The sequence below is a fragment of the Apis mellifera genome, linkage group LG11 (assembly GCF_003254395.2).
Source record: "Apis mellifera strain DH4 linkage group LG11, Amel_HAv3.1, whole genome shotgun sequence".
Lineage (NCBI taxonomy): Eukaryota > Metazoa > Arthropoda > Insecta > Hymenoptera > Apidae > Apis > Apis mellifera.
Window position 1 is genome coordinate 4,066,710 of NC_037648.1, and position 24,215 is coordinate 4,090,924.

General features: G+C 22.4%; 1 protein-coding gene across 2 annotated transcripts in view; it reads right to left on the minus strand.

Annotated features, from left to right (window-relative positions):
* The window catches only part of LOC725924 (leucine-rich repeat-containing protein 24), a 503,999-nt gene extending 482,790 nt beyond the window's left edge, over positions 1–21,209 (minus strand). For both annotated transcript variants that reach the window (XR_001705015.2, XM_026443786.1), the window contains exon 1: positions 20,718–21,209. The gene's annotated coding sequence lies outside the window, so the exon portion shown is untranslated. The remainder of the gene's footprint in view (positions 1–20,717) is intronic.
* Positions 21,210–24,215: the final 3,006 nt, after the last annotated feature.

Sequence of the window (24,215 nt, forward strand, 5' to 3'; positions counted from 1 at the left end):
TTTTTATGAAAATTAAAAAATTGCCTCAATCATACGAAATAATTCTCATAAATAACAATAAAGTTGATCAATAAAATACAATTGCAATACAAAAATATTATCATTTTTTTATTTAAATTATATACTTCTAAAATAGCATTATTTTATTATAGAATAATTTAATAATATATTCTATCTTAGATTACTGTGCGTTACGTATATTAATGTAATAAAATTTTTTCAAATATATTTTCATTTTTCGTTTTTCACAAACACAAGTATTTTAAAATCATAGACATGCATTCATAATAAACAATCCTATCTCAAAAAGAAAAAAGAAAGGAGATACTTTTTCTTATTTACGGATTAAAATCGAGCAAACAACCGATATACACGATACAAGCCTTTAAAAGAAACTAACTAAATCACGGGTCAGGTATCATTAAACGAGCGCGAGTCAATTTTGCCTTCGCGATAAATCCGCTTTGTCGTCGAAGCATCCGAACTTAATTTCCGTGCAATCTTATTTTCGAGTTGGCGCGGATGAGATCGGGAGACAATAAAACGCAAACAAAACTCTCGACCACTTTGTCGCCGGTAATTAAAGTGGAGCACGTTCGCACGGCTATATATATGTATATGCATATCCAAGCCAAGAATCGATCGCAGCGCCACTACTTCACAAACGAGGAAAGAGATGGCGAGAAACTGTGCCGGTTTTGCCTCGAGCACCTCTATCAGAACTACCGGCAAAACTTTAAGCTCTACTTATACCGTCAATCACCCAATCAAGCGGCAGGATTTCCAAGTTAAATCCTACTTAAATTTTAAGTAAGAGGGCTCAACGACGGGCTTTCCTCGCGACAGAGCGAGAGAGAAAGAAAGAGAATATGCGCGCGAATTTTGAACGGGACTAGCTGATAATCGTACTACGAAAATGCCATTCTTCTTTTCCATCGATATATATCCTTCGAACATTCTCTTGCTTCTTCGTTCCCTCTCGCTATCGATCCATTGGCTTTTCTCTGGGGAAGGATGAGAATGTTAAAATGTATTTTTGGTAAGAATGAAACGCTCAAAATCTCGTTTTGAAACTTGAAAAGCTTTGAGTTTTCGGATTTCAAATTTTTTTATTATTTTTTATAACTCGAGATTCAAACAAAGAATTTATATAAATAATTTAAAAGAATGGTTTGGATAATGAATTTATTTTTAGTATTTAATAATTGGAACATAATGGTTTTAAGAGTCATGTTAAAGATTGTAGTATAGCTAAAAAATATAAATATTTAAAATTATATTACAAAACTTATTTTTGCAAAAAAAAAAAAATTATAAATAGATAGAAAATACGTAGCATTTCCGTACTCAAAGATTCAATATAATAGATTTTGATTATAATAAACTCCACTTATATAAATTTGATAGGAGAAAAATAGTTTAATAATCGAATAACTTTATATAATAGAAGTTGATTATTCTACTATCTTTTACTAAATTTTCATTTAAATATCCAAAATTCAAATTCAGATAAATGAATTCAATCATACATCTAGCTCATTTAATATATTAATCTACTATTATGTATTTTCTTTTTGTTCGTAAAAAATATTCATTTTTAATTAAAGTGATGATGGAAATTTTAAATAATAAAATTCCAATTCCAATTTTTATCAGATACTGAAACTTTTGTTCCAATAAATGAAATTCAAATAAATGAACTTTTACTATATCCGTAGTTGATCACGATCTAAAAATTTTACATCCAAAGTAATTTATAAATCTGTAAATTTGACACTAATTATAATAAGATCTAATAATTAAATTAAAACTAACTTCAATTAATATATATATATTACTGATACATACACATATATTTATATGCATATATGTGTATATACATGAGTAATAGGATATTCGCAGAAAGACTTGGAATCATCTTGCAAATGTTATTGTATTATTGCGAATACTAATCCTATCATTATTATAAGTAATTTGTAATTATTTTATTAATATAATTTATAATTATTTAAAAAGATATATTAATAATTAAAATATATGTTAATGTTAATATGTTATTCTTAAAATATAGAAATGAACACAAAAGTCAATATAAAAAAATATAAAATAATATAAAAAAAAATGATGAGATTTATTTATTGACTTATTGATAGTTTTAACCGTCTTTGTGTTGATATTTTAGTAAATGATTTGATTATAAAAATCATATATTTTTGCTAAAAAAAAAAAACAAAATAATTACCTTTTATTTTTTTAAATGTTATATATTAATTAGAAAATTAAATAAGAAAAATATCATAATCACGTAAAAACTATTTGGGAAACCATTATATCTAAAATATTCTGAAACTTTTCATTCATTTTAAAATTTCATATATTTTATTAATTTTAGTTTTTTTTTTATTTTATTTTCAATTCAATATAATTATTTTTTAATAAAAATTAATATTATTAATAAATTTATTATTTAATAAATAGAAAAAAATGTAATTTTTTTTCAACTAAATATTATTATTTAAAACAATTTTTTTCTGATAGTAACCGAAATCAATAATGGCAAAATAACCGTTATACAATTTTGTCTTTTTAAAATTCATTTTTTTTTTAATTAATCCTTAACAGAATTCATTAATTTTTCAACAAATCTTGTTCAACAAAATTCATAATAATTAATCTTTATAAGTATTATAATATATAGTTATTCTATATTCTATATTTTATATAGTGTAATTTTCAGTGATAATATATATATTCAAATAAATATATTTAAGAAAAATATGTTTCTATAATAAAACTAATCTATATATAAAATTGGCACGCATTAATCTAAATTATCAAAAAAATATAAATATAAATTAAATAAATTAATTTTAAGTTAAATAAATTAAATTTACGTTAAATAAAGCGAGACAGCAACAAAGTAAGACAGAGATGTAACAGAAATAGAATGGTTTTATTTATCACATTTTATTTTGTATCTAATACAAATTTACATTAAATTAAATTAAATTAAATTAAAATATAATAAATAAACTTTAGATAGCAATCGACATTTTTATCTATCATCTATCATCTTTTATATTCGTTTTGACCACTAGAACCTATTTTCTAAACTTCTAATTGTAAGAATTAACATTCTATATGTACATAAAACCTCAAATAAAGAATATTTAGTAAAAATTATGAAAAATTCATAGTGAATTTCAAAGAATATATGATTTATATATGTGACATTTGTATTAATCTCATATTTCAATTATTTCCTGTTTTACTAACGTAAACGTTTTGATATTTATCTCATAATTTATTTGATATTCTATCTAAAACTTATATTAATACTACTATTATATGAATTATTATATGTTTATGTAATAAATAAATGCACATTATGTTACGAATAATCAACATAACAATATAATAATATAATTTAATTACTAGGTATTTATATTAATATAATATAATTAATTTAGTGTAATAATAATTAATAATATAAAGACAAAATTTTAACATATTAGGAAGTAAATTAATTAAAATATTTAATTGGCATGACATCATCGATACATAAAATAAATAAATTTTCTGTTCAACTATTAATGTAATTATTATTAATACAACGAAATAACTATTCTTTGTTAGCAAGTTTAATAATATCTCTATTTATTAGAAATATTAATATCTGTATTTAAAAAACATTTTGCATATATATCATGAATATATTGTGATTATTTTAATAATAATCTAATTAATTTGTATTTGGATTTTAATTAATATTCATTTTCATTAGTATTTCACCAATTTATTATAATAAATAATATAGAGAGGAAATAATACATAAAAAACATTTTTTAAATCAAAAAAACAATATTATTACTATTATATTAATTTTAAATATTATATTATATTATATTATATTATATTATATTAATTTGAAATTGAAGAATTTTTTGAAGAATTCAAAGAATTAAAATTTATTAATTTATTTATTGAATCAAATAACATCATCAATAAAATGATTGTATAATTATTTTTATTCATAAATATTTAAAATAAGTTATATATAAAATATTTTTTTTATTAGTGAAATATTACTTGGAATGTGATGATGAAATCAACCTCTTCATAATACTGAAAGTTTTATAAGTTTTATAACTTTTAATACTTGTAACTTTTATAACTTTTATAAGTTTCATTATTATTTTCGTTTCTTTAAATATAACTTCGTAATGATACGAAACAAAGCAAAATTTTAAACTATTTTAAACTAAAATATTCAATTTCTAGAATTTTATAATAAAAAATATTATTAAAAATGTTATTACTTAATTATAGTAAATAAGTAATAATAAAAAAATATTTCCATATAAAACATAATAAAATATAAATTTAAATATTAGTTTCACACATTCAAAAAAATTTTCTGTTATAAAATAAATGTCTCTATGTACATACATCTATCTCATTACATATCTATATACAAATTTTCATTAAAATCAGATTTCTTAAATAAGTGAATTTTCTCATAATTCTCAAAATAGCATATATAATATAGCATATTCAAACGGTTAACATTGTATTTATTCGATATATGTATATTCCATATTTAATATTATAAGTAAAATTAACGATAAATAATAATAAATAATAATAAATATTGTTATTATTAAATAAATTTAAATTTAACATTATATTGATAAATTATAAAATTCAAATAACATTCCCATCAAGCATTCAAACTTCTCTAATTAATTCATAAAATACCAATGGAAACCAAAATATAAGTCATTCATCATCGAATAAAGACGTGAAATACTATTAATAACTGTTAGATTGATTATAAGATCGCTGATTCTCGAACGAATGCTTCATCAGAAATACGGAATAATGAATCGCGTCGCGGAATGTTCGACCTTCCAGAGACGTATTTCTAATGACACCTTCAGTGTCAGAGCAGATTGCGCATAAACGCTCTAACATGACAGATATTCGATATTTGTCATTAGCAACGAGTCTAGTTTCACAAAAGACACAAGGCAGATATGGATGCATAAGCGAAATGAATATATCGAATATCGAAAATTTTGGTTAGAACTTTGATGACTTGTAATAAATTAGTCATTCGAATCATCGTAAAATTTAAATTCACGATTACTTGAAATATTAGTTCGCAATTAAAAGTCACTGTTAATTCAAAAACTCATTATCAAAAATCATTCGAATCGAAATCAATCGAAAGTCAATTTTAAAAGGATTATTTGAAATTCATTTGGAAATTAGTTTTAGTCAAATGAGTATTGAATAATTACAAAGTTTTTGTAATTATTCAATATTAAATTCTTTTTTTTTCATGTGCTTACATGAAAATAAAATCTTACAAATTTCAAATTATTTAAAATTAAATATTTTTTTAAACTAGTGATTTTTAACATACATGATATACTTTTTTAAGAAAATAATGATTGCATTAAAAATTATATTTAAATTAATTTTACATAAAACATTAAAATTAATCATCATATGATCTCTATAGAAAAAAAATTGGTCTATTTATGAAAAGAATTATTAATATTGCATATTATATTTCATATCAAAACAATTCTTCTAAATTTTTTTTTCATAATTCTTTTTTTAAAGCATATTTTAGTTTAAATAAAATAAATAAAATAAATACTCTGCATATTAGATTATGCATATTAGACAATTATATATATATATATATATATATATATATATAAAATTTAAATAATGTTATAATCATAATAAAATATATATATAATATAGCTAAAATAATATAGCAAGTACATAATAAAATAAACCATTTAAATCTTTTTATATTTCTTTTAATAATTTAATAATAGAAAAAATGTATCGGATCCATCTTATGTTTAGAAGAAAACATAATACGATATCAATGGTATTTTTTTATGATCTAGGAAAGATATAAAGATCATTTTTTTATTTTTAATATGAAATATGTTTTTTATTTAAAAAATAGAAAAATATTCGATCAATATCTCGAAATAAATTATTTTCCATCAAAGTTAATTTTGAACAAATGATTTTCAACAACATAATTTCTTTCCAAAACTTTCTATCAAAAGATAAATATAAAAAATAAAAGTAATCTCTTTTTTACTTTTTTATCTATAAAATTAGATTATCATTAATTTATAATATATTACATCATAAATAAAAAATTGTCAAAATACATCCCTTTTTTGTTTCAAAATTTTCAATTCTGCACTATATTTCTATATTAATGATTTTATGAAAACAATTTTATAAAATTGTGTTTTCAAAAAATAATTCAATTTTTTTCTACAAACTAATATATATCTTATTTCGAAACTCAAATGTTCAAGAATGATTCAAATCTTCTTTCCTATAATTACTATTTTCACTCACTTTGTAACTTTTTTACCACTCTTTAAATTATTTACTAACTCAATCAAATATCAAATTCTTTGTTTGATCATTGCCAAATTGATACAAATACAACACAAATATTGGTTCGACAAATTTTAAAACGAAAAAATTCAAAAATATCGAAGTATAATCTAATTTCATAATTTATATATAACCATCTTTATTATGAAATTACTCGCTATCACAGATGAAACTCATTATCCGATCATCATCCAATCGATGCAAATGCATGATAAACATCCCTAACGTTCCACAGCTGTTGCAATTTCTACCACAGATATCCACATTCCATCGAATCTCGTTCCCCCTTTTACAGAGTTCGAGCACACAATTTCGATACATCGCCAATAATGATAGCGCGTAATGGAGAAAAAGATCGCATTATCTAGTTCACATAGGCTAGACGATCCGTACGGAATGTAATAACAGGCAAGGTGGATATTTATCGTAGTAAAAGCCACCACGGAAATCGATAATGACAAGTGTTCCACATTGTATAACATCGTTAACTCTTTTTGCAAGAAGTGAGCAAAGCGCGATTCTGTCTCGTTTACTGTTCATTGTTTTCATCTCAATATCTGATGTTGCTATATCGGTTAATCCTTTCAATTCTGGAAAAACGTCTTATATGTTCCAGTGAATATGATCTTGTGTAAGATAAAGGATATTAATGTACATATATGGATATAATATAATACATCTTTAGCAGATTTTAGAGGATAAAAATAAATAAATAAATACAAAAGTCGATGTATAGAAATATCGATTGAAGATTATTTATTTAAGTTGGTTAAGTTATTAAGTTTAAGTTATTTATTTAAGGCGCGCCTTTCATTATTTATAATAATTTATAATAATATGACAGAGATAGAGTTGTCTGACTCTATCCTTATCTCGCTTTTTGCAAAATAATAAATAAGTATATATTTGATATATTAATTTCAATTGATATATTAATTTGTATACTAATTTTTATAGTTAATTTAGCTTCGATCCTTAAAAGACGTTTCGCGAATATATAATCTATATATATATATATATATATATATATATATATATATATATATATATATATAAACATTCTGTATATGCGAAATTAGATCGTAAATTATACTAGTAAATCATAGATAATGATTAATGATTGAAAATAATATATGATTGAATATATTACGAATTTCAATTTGTCATTTTTCAGATATGGATTTTAATTATTTTCTTAAATGAGAGATATACGATTATCACAATTCGCATTACCTCTTTTAATTTTAAAAAAGCAATATTTGTGATCTTTTGTAGATATATTTTATATATTTATGTAGTCTTTACATTGTTAAATAATTTCACAGTTAAATAATAATAATTAAATAGATTTATAAAGTAAATATATTGATAAATATATTGATAAATATATTGATATATTTGATTGCAGTATAATAGAAAAAAGTCTCATGTTTCTTATATACTGAATGATTATTTAAATTTTTTTATTGTAATTTTTTATTCTTAATATCAATATAACATTATTTATTAAAATATTTTTCAAATTATTTCCATTAATTATTATTAAGATATTTATCAAGACAACCATATTTTAATAAAATTATTTCTTTTTTTATAAGATTATATATTTCATTTCTATTCCTCAAAATTGTCAAAAATATATTGTATTTAACTTCTTTTTAGAAAACACATAATATATAATTTTAAAAAATTATTATGACATAATATCCAATTTTTAATTTACCATACAAATTTGATTTATATACATGCTTTATTATAAATTTCTGAAATAAAAATAACAAAAACTAATCTCAACATTCAATAGATATTCACAATACAAATATTATATATCATATGTGAAATATATCTTTTTATTTGTATATATTTCTATATAATGCACGCAATTTATTTTCAAGTTAAATTTTTTCAAAAATTAAGCATCGAATAAAAACATTTTTATTTTGTATTTCTTTTTTATTTTTTTTATTAATTATTGTTATAAATTACAGAATGTTATGGAATACGTTTAACATTAAAAGTTAAAGCAAAAGCAGATATATAAAAATATCATTGAGTTATTAATAACTTTATTAAGTTATATTATATAAGCTATAATATAAACAAGATTACATATATATATATATATATATATATATAGACAAGCACTTTATATTTATTTATGCATAATATTATAATATAAATTCTTAATTAGTGATATATAACGTTTGCAATGTTTGTGCAAATCTTGTCGAATGTACTATATCGGAAAGTATAAATGTATAATAGTATAATAGTATAAAAAAATTTTGTTGCACGTTATATAGAAAATTGAATCGAAAAGTGAAATCATTTCCTGTTTTATTTTCCTATTAAATTTACCAGTATGTGCTATTATTTTGAAATGAATAGACACTTTCACGAGTAACTTATAATAAATCGTTATCTAAAAATCTATTATTATTATCTTACATTCTCTGAAATATCTGACCGACCAAAATAACTAATACTAACTCACTTCTCCGCCAGTTAAATATCTTGGTAGTCTGAACGGCACTTCTTGAAAGCAATTTGGAATGATGAAAGGAATATACGCGGTTAATGATGCCATAAAAACAATGTTGCCTATTCGAATAGATACATTTCTTTATTGAAAGCAATCATTTTAACTTTCGTTATTTGTGTAACAATAACTATTCCTTTGTTGGAATACATTTTCCAATATCGTATTATCATTTCATTAAAATGATATAATAATATATTGAATGCAATTAATATGTTACTTATTTTTATTTTTATTTATTTATTTATTCATTTATTGAAGGATATAGAAGTTCCATAAGATATACAACACATGTGAATCACTTAATATCTTGGTTAATTATATTAAAAAGTGTGTAAAAGACGAAAATACGCAATTTGAAGAGTTATGTATAATGATATGGAAAAATTTATTTTTTTTAATAACACTATGCATTTATTACATTACATTTTAGGTGATATCAAGATATATGAATTTATCAATAATATTTTGATTTTGAAATTTATTAATAATTTCATAATTTTTTGGAGATTATTTAGTTAAAGAACATTTATTTATGAACATGAGAGATCTAAATTATAGTTATATAATTTATTATAGTTAAATTAGTTAAAAAAAAAGTTAAAAAAAAGATTATGTATGAAAATGCGTTAAAAGTAAAATTACTTAATGATTAAAAAACCTAATCAATTTTCAGAAATTATTCACACATAAAATAATCTGAAAGTAATAAATAAAAAATCTTTTAAGTAATTATATTTGTCATTTTGCATGTAATAAGATTCTCAAAAGAAAAGAACGTAAAATGTATATACAGTCAATCATAAAAACTTTCATATACTTTTTTACAAAATTTTGATTTAATAAATCTTTATATATATATGTACAAAATATAATATGTTATAATATATATAAATGAAGCAATATTTTCGATAAGAATTCTTATAAATAAAGCGATTAAATTAACTTTCAAAATTTAAACATTTTTTCATATTTTAATAATAAAATCATATTTCATATTTAATATCAAAATATTTACATATATTTACATATAAATATACATATAAATATTTACATATTTACATAATGACAGAGCACTAAAATTTAGACATATTTTTATATATTTATTATAAAGTTTATATATATTATTATAAAGTTTTTATAGTTTTTCTTGCGTTATCACATAATATTTTAAAAACGAAGAAAACATTAAAATTTTAGGAATTAATTTTAAGATATTCTAACAAAATTAAAACAAAATTACTCTACTATAACTGATTATACATACATATAAAATCAAAATTTTCGTTCGTTTAAATAACACAACTTATTAATTAAAATTTATTTAAGATACAATATTTTATGATCGACTATATCGAAATTGAAGTTTCAATTGAATGACAAGTTACCAAACCAAAAAAATTGCAAAAAAGACTAAAAAGAAACCAATTTCTTTCTAGCAATGTTGCGTACATGTCAAAACAAAAGAAAAAAAACTCAACTTTATATGCCGCACGTGTAGATTTGCATATAACAATCAGCGTGCACGAGCACGAGCACGAATTTCAAGCCGAACGACCATCAACAATGAAACACAACATCCGTGAACGAAAGAGGGGTTCGGCTCGTTCGTTAGCATTCATTATAGCGGAAACGAGCGGAGATGACGAAGAATCGCAACATCGTTGGCCAGGAATGATTTCATTAATCATAAGCATCGAGAGATACCCAATAGGAAATGAAAAGCGTTCTGTCATAGTCTATATGGCATCCTGCGCCAAGTGCTAAATATACGGTGGCACTCATGCCATACACCGGCCCCTCTGAACATACCGTTCACAATGCATCAAATTGCATCTGCCTTTGTACAGTCGTCACGCGCGTTGCACCTCGCTTCGATTGTTCGATACCGGAAACAAACTGCGTTACCGTCACCTGCTGCCTTCGCTACTACCCTTTCCGGCCAATTTTCTGACCTTTTTTTATGCATCACCTGATTATCCCCTATGCCAACCAGTCACGCCACCACACGGTTTCAACGCGATGGACGATAGCGAATGATATGTTCGAAATGTTTGTATTTGAAACGTGGACTAATTTGTTAATTATTTGTTGTTTCGCATTTTTAATAAAACTTCTATTATTCAAATTCCAATATTCCAAAAGTATAATATTTCTATTCACAATAATATAAAGAAACATTTTTCATTACCACAATAAAAAAGATAGAAAAAATATTTTAAATTGTTGATAACTTTTTTCAGAAGTATATGGATATAGAATATTTCGATATATCTTTTACATAGTGACGATGTGAAGTTATGAGGTTGATTGTCACCATATTCAGATAAATTGATATTGAGAAATAAAAATTATCTTTTGAAAAAATTTTATTTTCTAATGAAATAAAACACAATATTATTAATATTATTAATAATATTAATAACATTTATTTTTCTCAAATGAACAAATGCATATAATTTTTAAAAGAAAATCAAAACAATACCTAATAATCATGAATATTATGTTTATTATGAAAATAATCTATTGAATTTTATATTTTATTAATAATAATCTATTAAAAATAATTTAATGAAAAATAGTAATAACCCAATAATAATATATTATTATGATATTAATAATTACACAAATTATTAATAAAATTAAACTTAATATAATTAATTAATCTTCTAAAAAAACAAAATTAAAAATCATCATACTCATTAAAATCACAGTTTAGGAATGTATGCAAATATATGAAATTGTATTTTTATTTTTTATTATTTATAATAAGTCCACTTTTTGGATTTATTACATATTAAAAAGTTGTTATAAACATATAAAGTATAAAAAAATAAAATGAAATGAAGAAACAAAATTCTAGATCATTAGAAATTCTAGATCATTCTAATGTAATGTCATTATAATAGGAATAGTTTATACATTTATAAAATAGTAAAAACAAGCTGTTAATCTCTCAAGTTATGGTAATAAGTCATAATTGACAGTCTAGTCTCCATTAACACATTATATACATATATAAATTATAGAAATATTGTGTTTATATTTTCTATTATAACATGTTCTTATACAAATATTATTTATAATAAAATGTTATTGGCGAGTAACTTTTGAAATAAACCAAATAAATAAAATATAAATATATTATAATATATTCTTATCTAATATATATTAAATTTTTATATAAAATCATATTATTCTTAGATATTGTTAAAATAAATAATAAAATGTGATAATAAAATTAAATAAAAACATTACATTAAGTATCTTCATTATGAAAATATTATATTATATTATGAAATATAATATTATATTATGAAAATAAATATAAAATTTTTAATACTAATCTCCTTTATATCAAAGCATAAATGTATAATATTAACTATTGAAAGGAAATTGAAAATATTTAAGAAATTAAAAAGAATGAAAATGTTATATAATTGACAAAAGTATATAATTTTGCGAAATCCACAATCATTGGCATTAAAAAAAAAAAGAGAGAAATGAAATATTACTTGAATGATAAACATTTCTTTAATATTTTTATATTCAAAAATTTGTACAATTTGATTACTTAAAAAATACAATATCAATACTTTTATAATAAAAACCATTGTTATATTATTAATTTTAATGATTAATTTTGTTTTAAATCAATTTTAAAATATAAAATAATTCATCTAAGAAAATTTTGTATTTTATTATCAAAAAATTTACTATCCGAACTTTTGTCTTTCTTATTATTTATATATATATAAATTATATATATATATATATATATATATATATATATATATATATATATATATATATATATATATAATATATATATATATTATTTATCTTTCTTATTATTTATTATATATTTCTTATTCTTTATATTTATATTTCCAATGAAAATATGGAATACTGGAAATTTTACCATAATTACATAATTTGAACATTAGTTATCATTAATGTAACGCATTGTATTATATAAAATAATAAAATAAAATAATAATGAATTATTAATACTGATAATATATATTTTTATTTTAAAATCTTATTATTAATTTCGATATGTAATATTATTTTTATTGGCATTTTGTTACGCATTGGAAAGAATTGAGAAAAATAGTAAAAATCTTATACATTACTCAATAAAAACTTTTTTACGTGTAAAATTTGCATTTTAATTAAAAAAAAAAAAAAACAAATTAAATCTGATTTAAATTTCTAAAAAGTAATCTTTAAAAATATATTTACAATATTTTGTACAATATTTTGATACATCTTATGAAATAAAAGAATTTTTTTATTATAATAAATATAATATATAATTTTTTTTATTAAAATAAAGAATCACGGACTTTAAGATTATTGAGAATTTTTGTGAACGAAATCAATATACATAATAATAAATTTGAATAATAAATATAAATGTAAAATCTTATACTTTAATTTAATAATTCTTGTGATAGGAAGTTATGATTAATAATATGTACAATATTTAACTATAGTTAATAATAAAAAATTTATTTTATTAAATTATATATTTATGTATTTAAAGTTATGTTTATTATATTACAATAAATATTAAGCTCAAATTTCAAAATCAAATTTTTATAGGAAAATATAAAATAATATAAAAAATCATTTGATAATTCCAAATTCAAATTAAAATTAAAGTTTTTATGAATATAATACAATTTAATGTCTATTATAATCAAAGCTATAATATGTATTTATATCACAAATACGATATATAATGTTATAAATGAATAGATTAAATATAGTCATTTATATAGCTATTAGTTGTATAAACTCATTTATTAATTCGTTAATCTCTTTTCGTATTCTCATTTCTTTTATAGTATTTAAATTACTTTAAAATTTTGAAATGTTATTGATGTCATATTCCAAAATAACATTGAAATTTATGTATGATTGGTATTTGATAATTCGTGATCTCAAATTTAAACTTCGTTACGAATATAATATCATTTAATCTTTATTAAATTGAAATTATAATGCCTATCACGAGTATGATTTATGATATTATAAATTAAGAGATTAAACGAACAGATCGATCGAATTTCATATCGGATTTTCTATCCCTTAAATTCAAAATTCAAAAATGTGAAAGTATATATATTACCACACACACACACACACACACACACACACACACACACACACACACACACACACACACACACACACACACACACACACACACACGCACGCGCACACACACACACACACACACACACACACACACACACACACACACACACACACACACACACACACACACACACACGCACGCACGCACCACACGCACGCACGCACGCACGCACGCACACACACACACACACACACATATATATATAAGATGTTTGTACATTATATGTATATAATAATATATTATACCACATAATGATACATTGTCGTAATAGATTTTCTAAACAACCAGAAATGATATGTGAATTTCGAAGATAAGAAAAAACTAAATATTTGCAAAAATCAAGTTTATGATAAAATAAAAATGTGCATTTAAAGAACGCTAATCTATATGAATGTCACGCATAATAGAAAGATATAATAATTGGTCGAGCAGCTGACATTTCGTTCAGCATTATAAAGTATTTTCGCAATATAACAACAAAAGATGTTGAATGAGAAAAACAAAAATTTTTACTTTAATCGAAAATTATCAATTGATGCACATTTCTTATCGAGGTAATCTCGACGCAATATTTAACAGCATAATTTATATGTGTCTCTCTTACATATGAAAGAATGATGGCATGCGTAAATGACAGTAGCATATGGAATGTAAAGAGCGACGATAGATATACATATACAAAAATATTTGAACACTCGCTATAAAGTAAATAGGAAATAAATAGAACATTGAGTAGCTATGGAATAAATAACAAAATATTATGAAAACAGAAAATTATTGAAATGAAATGCTAACTGTATAAATATCGCAGAAAAATTAATTCACAATATAAAGTAAAAAAATAAATATCAATATAAAATAATGTATAAATGAAATAAATAATAATTCATGCATTCGAGTATTTTTGTAACTTCTCTGCACATATTCACAAATTTTTCAATAATTTTTACAAATATTATCTGATTCATTTAAAATTTTATATTGTGTATTTTTTACTATGAAACATTTTGATACTGATCTTGATTATTATTATCATTCACAGTAATCATAAATTGAACAGTTTTAAAGGAAGCATATTTTTTTATTAAAAAATATTTATGTGTTTGTGTTTTTTTGTATGTAAAGATATTTTGTATGAAAACCATTTTTGTTTTTTCAAATGAAATCATATTTTTTTTTTATTACATTTTTTATTACAATTCGATAATTCTTCATATATATTTAAAAATTATTAATTTAGAATACATTTTAATTTCAATTTTAAAATTTAAATTGTAAAACTTTTTATATAAAAGATAAGAAAAATACGAATAATCGAATATCTCTTAGTATACAAGAAGTTTTATAAAATTCTAATTAAAATATATATTACTCTAATATATTTTAAGTATACCTAATTTAATATTTTTTATAAACAATATTTGTATCAAACAATAAAGATATGTAAATCCATTAAAAAGAAATAAAGTTAACTTTTAAATAATCTTTTGAAACCATTTTATTTGACAATATATTTTACTATGGATGATAATAATAATATAAATCAAGATATTAATATCAGGTGAGATACTGTATATTATCTTCGAAATCTAAATTTAACACATATATTTTTATTATTTATTATTTAACATTTTCCTCGCGAATACTTCAAATACTTTCACGTTTACATATATATTTATATACAAAATATCATAGCATGATTTTTCTTCGCAATTGAAATGAAATATTGTGCTTCAGATTAATAATAAGCATTAGACAACTACAGATGGTATGATATCTAGAACGGCTGCCATAACACAGAACGAAAAAAATATGTATTGTAAATCAAATAATAGTCTTGTCCTGTTTTTCATCGTGTTTTTTCGTAGAATCATCGTTTAACTATGACAGCAGTAAATGTTTAAATTCTCGGTAATAATTAATCCTCGATTTAATATGTGATTTTCTCATTCCGTTAGAGATGGAATTCAAATTACAGTTATTAATTTTCATTCGTTTTATGATCAAACGAATAAATATTTTACAATGCAAGCTTACCAACGCTCATCGTAACATTACTAATTATTTATCTCGCTTTTCAAAGAAAAATCGAAAATAATAAAAAATATATATAATTATTTTTGATATTTATTGCATTGTTATTTAAATATCACGTTCGAAAATTGTGCGATATTCATCGATTATTTGTTTAATTTAAAACTAATATGTTAATTTCATTATATTTAAAACATTAATGTTTCATAATATTTCTGCCAGAATATTCTTTTTTACGCGTAATTTATGAAACGCTTTAACGCAAATAAAACGCATCATAAAAATATATGAGTCGATAAACGGTATTTATATTAAACGAATTATATATAAAATTAAATTGGCAACAAGGTGGAGGATGAGAAGAGTACTTCATCATGCGAGACTCCCTGTCCCAAGAATAGTAATATTTATATCGATTATTCAGGCTTATATATATATATATATTTTTGTATGACAGATTATAACAGTATCAAATCGATGATAATTTTTCAAAAATAAATGTGCTCAAACAAATATAGACTTGTTCGTTATGTAATTATTAATAATGATTAGTATAATATACTAGTCTTTTTCATGATTTTCAGGCAATTTTTTATTTAAGTATTTATTTCAAAATTTATAATTAATGTATATTAGAAATTAGATCAACAATAATATGAATATAATAATATATAATATATTAGATCAATATTATAACAACATCATATCGAAATTATTCGAATTAATTTCAAATCTTTGAATATCAAATGAAATATCAAATATATAAATGAATAATGATCGTAAAATGTATAAATGAATAAATGTATAAATGTATAATAGAAATCGAAAAGAATTGAATTTCAAAATCATACACATTACACATACACCATACACAATACACTTTATATTTAGTGACGTCATGTGTATAAACAAAGGTAAAATGAAAACATCAATTTTAAAACATCAATGTTCCTTATAAAGATTTGAAACGATTAAATAAATAGATATCATTTATAGCTTCTTTTTAATAATAGAGAATCATATGTATTTACTATGATTCATTGTCAATAAAAATAGATTTTATATTACAATTCATTTTTATTTAATATCGAAAGTTTAAATATATTTTATAGTCATTAGTTATGATCATCTAAAAATATCAGAGATATATAAGAAATCAAAAATATCAAAATAGATCAAAATTCTTCAAGATTAAATTAAATTGTCAAAAATATTTCGTAATACATAGATTTCGAAAATTCATGTTTTGAATGAGTTTTGTTGAATACAACTGTGAATTGGAAATTTACAAACAACTGACAATGAGTAAATATTCTACGAAATTTGCCTCGACAATTTCTCTAAATCTAAAAAATCTCCATATTCATGCGTCACAAAATAGAAGTTAATGAATAAAAAATGACAGTTAATGAAAAGAAAATAAAAGATGCGTCAATCGAGTTATTACATTATCAATTAAATATAGTACTTAAAATTTTATATTTTATATATACATGTTCCTTAAAAATTAGAATTCTAATTACAAAAATTGATGAATAATAAAACAGAAAATTTTCAAATTTTTTTGCATATCTTTTCTATTTTAAATTTTTATATATAAATATATCGATCTGAAAAACTGTTAAACTTTCAATTACAGAAATTAGTGAATGAAAAAAATAAAAGATGCAATAATTAACCGAATACTACTGTATCTCAATTTGATTCAAGTATGTAAAAAATATAATTTGTATTATTTATTATACTCTCTCAAAATTAAAAAAATATCGATATCTATTTTGTCTATTTGTTTAAAGTTCCGAAAGATCGCACTAATAACCTTCTTATCGTAAAATTAGTAGGATTAATGTACACTTAAATATCATTCCAGAGTTTCACCTCTTTAGGTACTTTATTATGGATTCGTTAAATAGATTAAAGCAGATGAATCATTCGAAAACAATTATACAATTTATTTAGTAATTGATTTATTTCATGCAAAATTATTGTATTTAAATCTTTATTAAGTTATTATTGTGTTTTTGCATCTTTTTGCACTTTTGTTATCATACAATATTATACTTCAATTTAAAGTAAAGAAATTTGAATAAAAAAATTTTATTTTATAAACAAATCAAGTACACATAAATAAATAAAGATTTTATTTCATGCTTCATAATTAATTTTTGTATATCATATATGTTTTTATATAGATATGTTTTTATCAGTATTAGTTTCATCTTTCTATTGCTATTATAATTTAATTCGATCTGTTATAGGCACTTTTGAACATTCATGAATGTCTTCACTATCGTCACATAAAAATGTATTTTGTTTCAATTGTATAAAAAAGCTTAAGTAATTTATACCGAATATATTAAATTGAACAATACATATACTTAATAATAAATAAATTTTTTGAATATATTTTAATTTTTAATTTATTTATTCTAATTAAAGATCTAAAATATTTATTGTTTAATTCCGGAAACAATGTTTCAAATTTATGACATTTAACATATGATTATTCTTATTATTAAGTCTTGAAAAAAGTTTAAGAAACATTAAAGAAAGCTTATTGAGTAAAACATTTTCTATTGAATGCAATATGTATATTATGTTTAAATTATTAAAAAATAATTCATTTACACATGTAAAATAATAATATCATTTCCATTTTAACAATTTTAATTTAATAATTTTCAATATAAATATAAATATAAATATCATATTAAAAAAATAAAAATATAACAATATATGAAAAAAGATTTTGTTTTAATAGTTAGATTCATTAATTTTGATAAAAAAGAATAAATATGACATATTAAATATTACAGAGTAGTTATACGAATAATAAAACGAGTGATGAAACTTCGAATAATACATAGATGTTCCATGATTCACTGATTTCATAATTTATTAGGAATTACATTCTTATATTTTTATTTTTTTAAACAATCCAACAGTTTTTTTTACTTTTTATTATTTCCATATCGTACAATATGTAAAGAATTTTTTTCTTTTTTTTTATGACATAACAATTAATTATATCCATCACAAAAAATTTTTGTAAAATATAGCTTTACAAAGTAAATATTCGATATAAGTACAAGATAAATATTCGGTAAAACGACACAATAACTTAAGCATAATAATTCTTTTTCGTTTTGAAATCCACATACAATTCTTCATAAACTTTTCTTTTATTTTTATCATTTGAAGTTTCAAAGTTTCTAAAAATTTCACTCATACTCAAAAATTTTTCATGAAATTATTATATATCGAAATATATAAACGAAATAGACAAAAATTTTCATTTGAACAAAAATTATAAAATTGATAGTAAGCATTACAATAACCCGTATAAATTCCCTAGTTCATCACAGATCAAAAACATCTAATCTTCCTGGAGTATCCTGAAGAAGAAAAAGAATTCGAAAAGGAAAACAAATAAGCGGATAAACGAAAAAATGCGACATAGTGTTATTGCTTGAATTGCGTGCGTATGGAAAGAACTCGTATTTATAACTGTTGTCCTCAAAAAGTCAAAGGCAGGACACGGTCGATAAGCCCCCTTTCGAGTTTTATGACAAATCCATTCGTTGTCGTTTTTGTTTATTTGTTCATCCATTCGCCTTTCTTTTTTTAACTTTTGAGACTAACTTTTGAGATTAACTTTACTTTGTAAATGTTGAACAGATATGTTTAAAAGGGATGTGAACAGAGTTGAACAGTTTATTCGATTCTCTCGATTATCGGTGTTCACCGAAAGAAAAAAGAGAATATATCTTCTTCTGATATCCTTTTCGTTTCAATCGAACTCGTTTCAAGCAGATTCATCCAATATCGAATTCAAATCGAAGTTTTTGAATGATTTTTCTCGATGCACTATCTCAGAATGGCAAATGATTTGATACATTTCATCATACTTCGACAGAATGGAATATTTCATATGTGAATGGAATTAAAAATTGTCATCATAATCGAAATCGTCCCTCGGAAAATGAAACTCTTCGTTCAATTTTTAATGCGATATAATCATTAATTTCTCTTAAATACTTTTTATGTTTCAGACGAAGAAGAACTTCGAATTTTTTCATAATCGAGTTGATGATGATGACTACAAGTAAATTTCTTCCAAGGTCTTCTTTCAAAAAGACACTATTTTTTGTTTAATGTATGTTTTCTATCAAAAAAAGAAAAAAGAATTAAAGAATTAAACGAAGAATTACAAAATTAATAACTACAATAACGGTCAAACATTCCTTGTATAAGTAATGTACTTAAAATATCCAATCTAATTTCCATAAATCCAGATGCGATAAGATTCTATCTTTCCACGAACCTCAGATCGGTATCACATTCCAAGAACGGACACAAAACACGAATATTCGTTGATCTATCCAATTTCTATCTTGGCGAAGAATGGCACAGTAATAAAACCGATCGAGAAAAATAAAGAAGAGAATCCACGAAACATGTTGTTAATCACCAGAATCAGATTTACGTCGAAATCCATCGAAATAGTTGTAGATGCACCACTGATTCACTTACCATCGTCACGATTTCATGTGTCTCATGGCTGCATTGAATCACCATCGATATCCGTTACAGTTCCATTGTTACATGTATAACACTAAATATCCTCCGTAATTGGTAACTAAATCACAATCGAAAACGTTTATGTATTCAATATCCTTGGTCTCACACGACACTTATTCTACCATTTTTTATCAAGCAACGGTCACATGAGCGCGATTTTCAGACACACGGATCGAGATCGAGTTTCCTCTTCGGTCGATGTCACGCGGATCCAACATTCGATTGGATCCAATTACGATTAATGATGAAAAAACGCATGCGTGTCACCGCGAACAAATGGAATAAACATCCAACGATCGTGAACACTGTAACTCGTGAAAGAAAAAGTCTCGCGACAAAGAATAAAAATCTCGAGCTCAACGTCCGCGTAGCGACTGGTGTCTGATATCTCCACCCTTTCGACAACACCCCGATCACGGAACGCGCGCGACAGACAAAGACCAACTGACCACCGCGAACGGAGCGATTGAGAAAGCTGCCACTAGTGGCGCTACCAGCGGGATGAGGCAAGGAGTGGGGATTGGCTGGCTGGTTGGCAGGAGTGCCACCCTATACTGACTAGAGATGGGGAGATAGAGAGGGACAGTCGATGGAGAGAAACTAGTAGTCTCGCCCCTACTTTTCCTTCAACTCTTTCTCATCCTCACGCCTGGTTCCTTTCTCCCCTCTTTTCGTTGTTTCGCTCTTTCCTATATACGAGAGTTCTTATTCTTTTTTTCTTTTTGTAATTTCTTTTATTAATATAAATAAATCGATAAGAATTGAATTTTGTACGAGCCGTTAGGTTGATTTCTGTCGTTATATGATTAACACCATATCAATTTAACGAAAGACCCGTATTTTCCTCACTCTTTTCTTTCCTTATTTTCTTTCTTCATTTGTTTATTCGATTCTTTATTCTTGGCAATTAAATATTATTATCAATAGCAAGCTACATATAATTCGAAAACGTAATAATAATTCCACGTAATTGCACGTTTAACAAAATTCCGCATCGCTGCTTTTTGTATCTTTCCTGTTCGTCCTATTTATCTCCTTCTATGTGACAATTAAATTTTTTTGTACATGAAAAGAAACAGCGAAAAATGAAAATTTATACGATCTAGCTAATTAGTAAGTTGATACTTCCGATGTCGCGCAGTTACCTTGCTAATTTAACAAAGTTACGTCTTTTAAAACATAATGCACGCATCTTTTTTTTTTGTATGTTCTTTTTCGCTCTACACGGTGATCAACGTCTTTGTGAACAGCACATGCGCGTGGTTCTAGATTTCGTCTCGCCTTCTGATTTTTCGTAATAAAAACATTTATCTTGGCAAGAACGATTCAGCTCGCATATCTCTCGACACAGTGCGCATCATGGGCCGTACATGCCCTTTCTTTTCTCTTCAAACACATTTTCGACATTGAAAATGACAGACTTTCGTCCAAGCGCATTGTACCTAAAAGTGAATTTATCAAAAGGATATCGTTTCATTATATCAATTTCAATGATCTTGATACATATTATTATGAATATTATTTCGAAAAACTTTTTGAATGAAGATAATTTAAAATAACAAAGAAGCGATGAAAAAAAATTTTAATTATTTTGAAAATAGTAAATCTTTCTATGATAAAATTATATTATGTCTTTAATTATATAAATATATATGTTCAACTATATATAATTTCAAATCAAAATTATTTTATATGAAATACTGATTAAATCTTCTTTGTAATTTAGTTATCAATAATCTTTGTTTTTATTGATCTTAATAAGTTTTAAACATATTATAACAAACATTGTTAAACAATTTCTTCCTTTATATACAATCAATAATTAAATATTGTTTTCAAGTTATTCATAAAAAATTTTTATTAATATGAATTTTTTAATTGAATTTTGTTTATACATATTTATCTATGATAATGAATGTTACTATGAACTATCATTTATTAATTGTTTATAGAAGTACAATTAAAATGACAATCAATATTTGATTAAATATCACATTTTATATCTATTTAATTATCGCAGAGTTATTTTTTCATCAATAATTTTCCCTATAATTGGCATTTTTGAAACGCATATGAGAAATATAAGATATATAGATAATTTGTTCCTAGAAAACTAAATTAAAATTTCAATAAATATAAATATAAACATAGATTTTATATATATAAATTTTATTTATTTTTTAAATATTATGATGCTTTTATATTTTATATCTTTTTTTTATATTATACACATTTTATAAATTTATAATTTTGTCCATTTATATTTTTTATAAATTTAAATATTTTGTTTACTATATACTATATTTGCAATCTATTTATAAGTTTTTTCTCCTGATTTCTGAAACAAAAAATCATTAATAATTCAAAAATACTTATTTCTTCGAATAATTGACGCATTTCAATTTCTATCTTGCGAACACAATTAAACAAGCATTTATACTTATATAAGATAAATTCTGAATCTTATATACTTTACTTATTTGGAATTTTATTTAGAATTTTAATTATTTAATAACACTTTTCTTTATTTTTTTTACGAAACCAATATGTTAAAATAAATAATCTCGAAAATTTTTAATTTATATTTTTGTTTTATAAATAATTTAAATATATTTAAATATATAAATAATTTAAATATATATATATATAATATATTTAATATATTAAATAATTATATATATAATTATATGTTTTAATATGAAGTTTTTTCAATTTTTTTAAATTCTTAACATGACGAAATTTAAGAAAATAATACTTAGATAAAAAATATTAAAATATATTACAATTATATATATAAAAACTACAAAATGATCAAAACAAGAGATTATATTATTCTTTATTTGGAACTTCTTTAATTTAAAAAATAGTTTTATAATATTTAAAAATTAAAAACCAATTGATTAATTAGGAATAATTGAAATTCTCCAAAATGTTATAAATTCTAATACTAAACTAAATGATGAAAATATTTTTTTTCATTTATAACAAATTAAAAAGGTTTTACATTCTTATATTTATGAAACATCTTTAAAAGATTGATTTTAAAGACTTTTCAAAATAAACGCAAAAATTAATATAATAAAATATCGGTTAAAACTTATTTATAAGCAATTAAAATGTTCATTAGACGAAGCGAGAGGAAACAGAATGAAATCGCTTTGTCTTACACAAATGCACCGTTGTACTCTGCTTATGTCTCGTTTCATTTAACTCGAACTTAAGTTGCTTATAACTTACAAGGAAGATCTTCAACCTGGAAGAAAAAATTTCAAAAAATTATTATTATATTATTAATAAATTTCAGGAATATGCAATGTTTATGTAGATACATATTAAGTAATTTTTTTTCTGTTCAAAATTACTTTAAGATGAAATCAACTCTTGAAAATTCGGCAATTTTTCAATTTTATATATAACTTGCAAATTATAAAAATACAAAAAAAGTTTTTA